This window comes from Pan paniscus, chromosome 11, assembly GCF_029289425.2.
Source record: "Pan paniscus chromosome 11, NHGRI_mPanPan1-v2.0_pri, whole genome shotgun sequence".
NCBI lineage: Eukaryota > Metazoa > Chordata > Mammalia > Primates > Hominidae > Pan > Pan paniscus.
Genome location: NC_073260.2, coordinates 19,104,380 through 19,113,046, shown reverse-complemented (window position 1 = coordinate 19,113,046; position 8,667 = coordinate 19,104,380). Strand labels below are relative to the sequence as shown.

The following is an 8,667-nucleotide window of genomic DNA, read 5'->3' as shown; positions in this document are numbered from 1 at the left end:
GTTCCTACCAAAGCCCTGCCAAAAATTAAAGATTCACAACCAAAATGAACAATTATTGTTATTTTAAGCCACCAAATGTTTCAGTGGTTTGTTACACTGCAATAGATAACAGATACAACCCTCACCTTCCTCATTCCTTTCTTGCCTCATTACCGTTGCTGGCTTTATCCAGCTCTCCCCCTGCTCTCAACCTGGACCCAGCAGGCAAAAGTGATAAGAGGGAAACACACAACCCCACTGCCTCTGCCCAGTCTAAATACACAGCCATTAAGCTCAAGCAGGCCCTGTGGCCTCCCAGCCAACCAATGACATTGTCCCAATAAGAATCACTCCCTGCTCTCCCAGTTGGTCATTTCACCCCTTCTTTCTATTCATATCTTCACTGCCTCCTCCCCAGCCTCAGTCTCAGATGATATTCTTGATTCCTATTTCATGAAGACCATAGAAGCAATCAGAAGAGAAGTCTCATGGTTTCTCCACCACATCTGCCAACCACGCCCATCCACACTCACTGCTTTCCCTCCTACTCCCATGGATGACCTTCCTATGCTCCAGCCTCCCCACGTGTCCACTGATCCCATCCTCAAGAACACCACTCGGTCTCCCTGTCTCCTGCATCATCATTTCTAACCTCTCTGCTGAATCATTCTCATCAATGCTAGACATGTTTTATTTTTCCCATTCCTCTCTAGCTACCATCCATTTTTTCTCCTTTAAAATAAAAGAATTGTTTATACTCAGTCTCTAATGCCTTTCCTCCCATTTTCTCTTGAACCCACTCTAATCAGACTTCACACCCCCACCCATTTTACTGAAAACAATGCTTGTCAAGGTCACCCATGATACTCTCCACCCACAACATTGCCAAAGTCGAGATCTTTCATTGGTCCTGGTCTTCCTTAACCCATCAGCAATGATATTAGTTTCCTAGGGGTGCTGTAACAAATTACTTTGTTGAAGGTAACTTCAACAAAAGAAATGTATCTGTAACAGTTCCGGAGGCTAGAAATCCAAAATCCAGGTTTCAGCAGGACCATGCTCCCTCTGAAGGCTCTGGGGAAGATCTTTCCTTGCATCTTCCAGCTTCTAGTAGCTTCTGGCTTTTCTTGGCATTTGTTGGCTTGTAGCTGAATCACCCCAATCTCTCCACCTGTCTCTGTCCTCGCACGGCCTTCTTCCCTTTGTGTCTCTGGGTGTCCTCTCTTCTTCTTATAAGAAAAATAGTTGTTGGAGCTAGGGTCCACCCTAATCTGGTATGACCTTATCTTAACTAATTACATCTGAAAAGATTCTATTTCTAAAAAAGATTACATTGTGAGGTTCCTGGTAAACATGATTTTAGGGGAAACACTGTCCAACTCACTACAGCAACATTTAGCAGAGTTGATCATTCCTTCTAAGAAACACGTCTTTCTCTTTGCTCCCAGGACACCACGCTCTCTGGGCTTTCCTCCCACACCAGTGACCACTCCTTCTCAGTCTCCTTGGCTGGTGGCTCCTCATTTCAGCCCTCAGAGGCCTTCTCTTTTCTACTCACTCTTCTTTTCCATGTGATCTTGTCTAACCTCATGTCTTCAAATCTCATCCACATGCTGACAACTCCAAAATTCCTTCCTCCAGCCTCAAGCTTCTCCTAACATCTATCTTGGATGTTTAGGGGCATCTCAAACCTGATATGTCTCAAACCAAACTTCTAATTATCTCCACAGCTTTAAAAAAAAATAAACTAAAACTCTGTTCCATCCATAGAGTCTCTCTTCTCAGTAATTGGCAACTCTAACCTTCTTTTTCTCAGGTCATAAAATTTAAAGTCATTCTTGATTGTCTTTTCTCACACATTACCTCCAACTGGACACAAATTCTGTTGATATTTACCTTCAAAATGTATCCCATATTCAACCACTTCTCACAACCCCACTGATGGTCCAACCCACCATCATCTTGCTCAGAGCAGGGATCAGCTAAATTCAGCCCACCACCTATTTTTGAAAATAAAGTTTTATTGGAACACAACCACATCCATTTGTTTACATGTCATCTGTGACTACTTTTACATTCCAAGGGCAGAACTGAGTAATTGCAGCAGAGACCACATGGCCCTCAAAACGGAAAATATTTACTCTCTGTTCCTTCACAAAAAAATATTTACCAATCCTTGGCCTAGATTATTACAATCATAGGTCCTTCTATTTTCACCCTTGTCCCCACTGTAGCTGATTCTTAACCCAGCAGGCAGAGTGATGGCTTTTTAGCCATCAGACTCTATCACTTCCCTGCTCAGAACTCTTCACTACCCGCTGCGCTCACTCGCCCCACCTCACCTGATATTGCAGCACTAACCCCAGCTACCCCTCTGTCTTTATCTGCGGCTACTTTCTGCCTCAAATTTCTCCAGCCACAGCAGACATGTCCCTGTTTTTAGGACACTCCAGACATCCTTTCCCTTTGTGGTCATTGCCTTTTCTATTCTTTCATCCTCACAAAGCTCACTTGCACAACTCTCATGTCCTCAGGAGACCTCCCCAGCTCACCCTGTATCAAATAGAGCCATCCCACAAGCACTCACTACCCTTCTTAATCTGCTCCATTTCTCTCCAAAGAACTTATTGCCATCACCAAAATACACATTCTCTTAGTTATTTGATCATGACTTGTCTTGCCTTCTTGCTGTCAGGCATTCTGAAAGATACACACTGTTGTATCCTGAGTACTTAGCTGTGTCTGGAACATAGTAGCTGTGTCTGGAACATTCAATGCGTTGAATGAATGACTAAAAGAATGAATGCTCAAATCCCAGTCTCTGTGCTAAGCCAACGACATGGGTTGGATCACTGACCACATGACAGCCCCATGCAATAGGCATTGAGGCTCAGAGCTCAAGGACACCCATCCATGTCTAAAAGTCAAGTGCAACACCAAAGCCCACTGCCCTAACCACCTCCACCTCCTAAAATTTTGCTAGTCTTTACATTTTAGAAAATATTTTAATATATACATTCATATTTCTAGCAACTCAAGTGTTCATTGATGGATGAATAGATAAGCAAGATGTGGTATATACCTATAATACAGTGTTATTTGGCCTTAAAAAGGAAGGAAATTCTGGACCAGGCACAGGGGCTCATGCCTGTAATCCCAGCAATTTGGGAGGCCGAGGCGGGTGGATCACGAGGTCAGGAGTTCAAGACCAGCCTGGCCAAGATGGTGAAACCCCGTCTCACCATAATTTTTAAAAATTCAAAAAGAATCCATATTTCTTTCTCATTACAAACTCTCAAGGGGGTATAGGCTCTCCAGTTTTCAGAAGAGAAATGAGAGGTTCAGAAAGTGAGGTGGGCCAGGCCAGGGCTGCTGGAGGCAGCACCTTGGACCCAGGTCCCTCCTGCCTCTCGTTTCCACAGTGCCCTTTGCTTTGTACCATCCTGTGCTCTCCTACGGCAGCACAAACATTTCCCTCGTGTATTTACTGTATCTTAAATGACCGAAAATTTATTTACTCCATTGCTTTGGTGGATTAGGAACTTCCGGGAACTTCTTTCTTCCTTGCCCTAATCTGGTCCTAGTTGGTGTGGGACAAGTGAACACAAACTACAGAAAATGTCTCTGAAAAGCCAGCAGGAGGGGGGCCAATGGGAGATGTTAGAACATTAGCATATGCAAATTGGCAAGGGTAAAGAAAACTGGGAAAGCTGCTATTTTATCATTTGTGGTAATTATAGTAATTTAGAGTGGTGAATCAATGAGTTCCTGGAGGTAAAAGCATCTCGGAAGGATAATGTGGTGTGATTAAGAAGTTCTGATTAAGAACCACTGTCATTTTCACTTGGAAAAGATGAAGAAAGAGACTGGGATCAAAAGTTCAGTAACAAAAGTCATGAAGGTAGGGACTTCAGCCTGCCAGGCCCCGTCCCCAGTGCTAGGGACACAGAGAAGAAATCAGTATCTCCCTGCCTTGCAACTCTTACAAAGGAAAGACAGCCACAGAAAATGACTATTGAAACACACCATGATTCATTCAGCGATCATGCTTGCAAAGGAGTAAGGAGAAATGATGAACTTTGTCTCAGGGGGAGCAGTGGTCTGAAAGAGCTTCAGATATTAAGGGTGACACCGGAATAGGGTTTTGCAGGATCAATAGGAGTTTGCGTGTGGAAGAAACAGTGTCTGTGAAGTATGGAGTGAAAGTGCTTTTGGAGAATTCCAAAGGAAAAGTGGAAAGTGGAGAGTTGTTTATAAAGCTGGAGATACTGGCAAGGCCTGATACTGGAGCCTTGAGGGCCACTCTAGGGAGCTTGGACACACACTAGCAACTGCTGGGAGCCATAAAGACAGATGCAGGGAGTGATTTGGTCAGAACAGAATTCTTTTTTAAAGCCTGGTGAAGGGAGCCAAAGAGTTAGTGCAACAAACGAGGGACTATGATAGAGGGTCGGGGGCAGGGGACAAGAGTCAGAAGGTCAGAGACAGGAACAAGTTCCTGAAATAGAAGCAGGAGGCTCAGAGACAAGCAATGTGGAACTCCACGAGTCACAACTGAAAGAGGCCTTAATAACCATCTATTTCAACCCCCATTATACAGGTGAACAAGCCAAGGTTCAGAGAGGTTAAGGCACTTGTTTGATGTCTTACAACTAGTAAACAGCAGAGCAGGTCTATTTGACTTCAAAGTCCAAGATTTGTCTACCACTCCACGAACCTCTGGGACATAAGACAAAATGGTCAGTTATCCCAAGACCCTGTCATTTCACAGCAGTATCAGAGACCAGTCAGTGGACTCTGCCTTCCATATTGTCTTTGAGGGTGACAAGCTCAGGGAAGACCTGGGTGCTGTTGTCAAGCCCCTGAAGGACTTCCCTGTGGTGAGGCAGGGGAGAAGATTTTATTTCCATGCCTATTACGAAAGTCTGATCACTGTCCAGCCAAGAGAACAGTGGAACAATTAGACCTGTCTATCAATAGGGTATCTATCTTAGGAGACAGTGAGTTCCCTGTCCCTGGGAGTATGCTAGACAATGCTAAATGTTCAGTTCACCAGGATGCATAAGAGTGGATTTGTGAACTCTGAGAGATTCTTAAGATCCCTTTCAATTCCAGGGTTCTATGATCTTTGCAGGTTGAGAAATATCCTTGAACAAGCCAAACATCCTTTCATAAGCTGTCGCTGAAGAATTGTTTATTAATTCATTTACAAGCAAAGCATATTTTGAAAAACACTTAGATGGGAGAAGCACAAGAAGCAGAGAGAGGACTCTAAGGGGATATTTCATACAGCTGGTCTTGAAGGATGAGAAGGAGGGACAGGGTTCCAACAGCAGGAACAGCAAATGCTAGGGCCCAGCGTCAAGACAGACCACAGCAGGTCAGCATGGCTGCTGGCAGGGCAGGGCATGCAGAGGGCTAGGGTGAGAAGAGGCTAGAGAGACGCTGGCAGGTATAGCCCTGCCTTGAGGGATTTGGGGGCCTATGACGAGTCTCCGGCAGCAGTGATGTGTGTTTTAGAAAGTTCACGCTGACAGCCATGTGGAGTTGATGTAACTCGTTCCTTAAGACTATTTTAGGTAAGAAGGAAAATAAATCCCTTCCTTGGCTCCGAAACAGGAATGGGGGACATGAGTGTTTCCCTCACGGTCTGGGGCAGGGGACTCCACCAGCATCAGAACCCCAGAAGTCCTGGAGCTCTTCCCGGTGCTGGGGGCCACATCCCCAGGATACCTGTGGTGGCCAGGACCTCTGAGCTTTGGCCCATGCTGGCCCTCCGAACACCAGCTCCTTGCACGAGGCCTCAGCCGGGCCTTACCACCGACAGATGGAGCGTTTGTTGACGCTCCGGTGACAGCTTGGAAACTCATCTCCTCCCTCCGAGCCGGCCCGTTCCACCTCATCCTCCCATCTGCCATCTCGTTTTAAAACTAGCAGAACAACTCGGCTAGAGCAATTCCGACTTTTTCCATCTGTGCCGAGTTAATTAAGAGGGTAATGAGAGCTGGGAATGAACGAGTCCTGCATTAATTCAAGATATGATTAAGAGAAACATTTCTAAAATGTATATACGCGTGTGTGCAGAGAACAAGGCCTAATGAGTTGGGTGTGCACCCCAGGCCAAGGGCCTCAGCTGTGTCTGCAAACACACAGGGCCTCTGTAGGAGGGCCCAAGGGAAGCAGGGAGATGGGAACCCAGCCCGCTTGGAGCAGGTGCCACCATGAGTTTGAGCCCCAGGAAAGAGGCCTGTGTGGTCATGGGAAGGAAGACAAAGTCCGCCTTAGAGTCTACTCCCAACATAGGCACTCCACAAACACATATGCATCACCCAGGGTGTGCCTGCCCCAGTGAAAAACAGAGACAAGGGATAGCTAGGTCTTCTCTTTACTAAAAATTTCATTTGTTTATTATCTAACCACCTATCTAAAAGAGTCCCAGATACATCTAAAATTTTACTAAAGAACAGCAGAATAAAAAGCTGAGAACAGAATCCAGGTCTTCTAATTCACAGTCCAACAGGCCTCCAAGTAAAAATGGCAGTGATGATGAATAATAACGCATAAATAGCTAACGTTCATTGAGCACTTACTATGTGTCAAGCATCATTCTAAGGACTGTGTTTATGTATTATCATTTAATTCTCACAAAGACCTTAAAAGATAGCTATCACTGGTACCATTTCTCTTTTGTAGATGAGGAAACTGAGGCTCAGAGGTATTAAGAGACTTGTCTCATATGCCACAAATAAGAAGTGGCAGAGATAGTATTTGAACTCAGATCTCTAAGATGCCAGAACTAAACTATACTGCTAAATACCAGCCCCTGTTCTCAGACAGACAGACAGAGAGGATGGCCCAATTCAGTGCTTTGGGGGCATAGAGGAAGGTGATCTTACCTGACCTTGTGTGATTAAGGGGGAGAAGACCAAAGAAGCCTTCCTGGAGGAGGTGATGTCTGGGCTGACTCTGAAATGACCCAACTTCAACACTGTTTACTGAGTGTTCACAGGTGCCAAGCAATCTGCCAGCCCTCTAACATGCCTTATGTCATTAAACCAGCCCACCTTGGGATAGAAGCATCAGCGTCCCCATGTGATCAATGAGGAAAGGGAAGTTAAGGAGAGTGAAGTTCAGAGCAAAGGTCACCACCCCAAGCCTTCTAGCTTGTGAGTGGAAACAGAACTCGAACTCAGGGCACTCTGAGTCTAAAGCAGGCACAGGGCCTCAGCCCACAATGGGTGTGCTCAGAAGTAGGGTGGGAGGATGACAGGATGGGAGTGCCCTGAGGATGTCAGGAAGGGCTGAGGGATGCAGAGGTCACGGATACCTGGATTCCAGTCCCTGCTGTCCCACCAATCCTTTGAAACACCTTGGGCAGTCATTCACCTTCCCCATCGGCACCATGGAATGACTGGATGAAGGCCCCTTCAGACCTAGGATTCCATGTTCATGTCCACCTCCAGTGGCCTGGCCCAGCGCAGAGCTGTTTTCTCACCCTGCACCTCACCATGCACCTTCTGGCTGTCCATCCTCCAGAGTCAAGCTCACACACCAAAGCCCACCTCCAAGACCCATTACAATCCACCTCCCAACTTTCCTTTCCCCCTCACTCCCCCAAACCCAGGCTCTTGTCTTACTGAACACAACTGAAAGTTCAGGTGGCCTGCAGGGCCCTGAAGGGCTAAATGGAAGTCAACACTATCACCTCTGTTCTATTCCCTGACTCTCCACCTCTCTCTTCATGAAGCCAGAAAAATGGGAGGCATTCTTGCCTCCTCAGCCTCAGGCCTGACCAGTGACTGTGCATTACGTCCTGCAGATTGTCTCTGAAATGTCTGTTGACCTCCCTCCCCATGAGTCCTCACTGCCACCACCCTAGCCAGGCCACATCTCTTCCCTCAGCTCATTGCAGCACCTTCCTAAAAGGGCTCTCTCCCTCCCACATTGCCCCTTCAGTTCCCTCCCAACAGCCACTATACTATATAAACAGATTTTTTTTTGCAAAAATAGTGTTTTATTACAGAAGACTATCTAATTTACAAATCAATACAGTAGATATTTCGAAGAAAACATTTAAGCATCATGAAAGAATGCATGAATATAAAAAAAAATTCAATGTGCAAGATTCAACAAGGAAATGCACAGGAAAACTTATTTTTGAATTATGTGGTTGTTACTATGCCACTGAGAAGGCAAAATAGAACTCCTCTTCCAGAGGCCAAAAATGGAAGGAGACCTTCAGAATCTAGCAGAAGCATTTCCACACACTGGCTTCCATAGTCTGGTGTGTGTGCAGAAATGTTTTCTTTAGATTCAGGGAGTGTTTGCTCTTTGGAAGGAAAGTAGTGAAGACATTTCATTTGGCTGCCCTTTGGGGTTTTCTGCTGCTTTTTGGTGGGCTGCTGTTATCGGTTGATTCTCAGGAGCTTCTGAGGCTCACTGGAATCCACAGTCTCTCAAGATGCAGGGTTTGTTTTTGTTTTTCCAATCAATGGTTACATCACTTTTTCTAACAGAATGAACAGCAACCACCTCATAACTATTAGGATGGCTACTATTAAAACACACACACACACACACACACAGAAAAAATAGTGAATCAGAACCCTTGCCCACTTTTGATGGGAATAGAAAATGGTGCAGCCACTATGGAAAACAGTACAGCCATTCCTCAAAAAATTAAACATA

At 45.4% G+C, this 8,667-nt stretch overlaps 1 non-coding gene across 1 annotated transcript; it reads right to left on the bottom strand.

Moving 5' to 3' along the window:
- Positions 1-8,221: 8,221 nt before the first annotated feature.
- Positions 8,222-8,293, bottom strand: MIR147 (microRNA mir-147). The gene has a single exon (NR_106564.1). It is a non-coding gene; the product is annotated as a microRNA mir-147 (primary transcript).
- Positions 8,294-8,667: the final 374 nt, after the last annotated feature.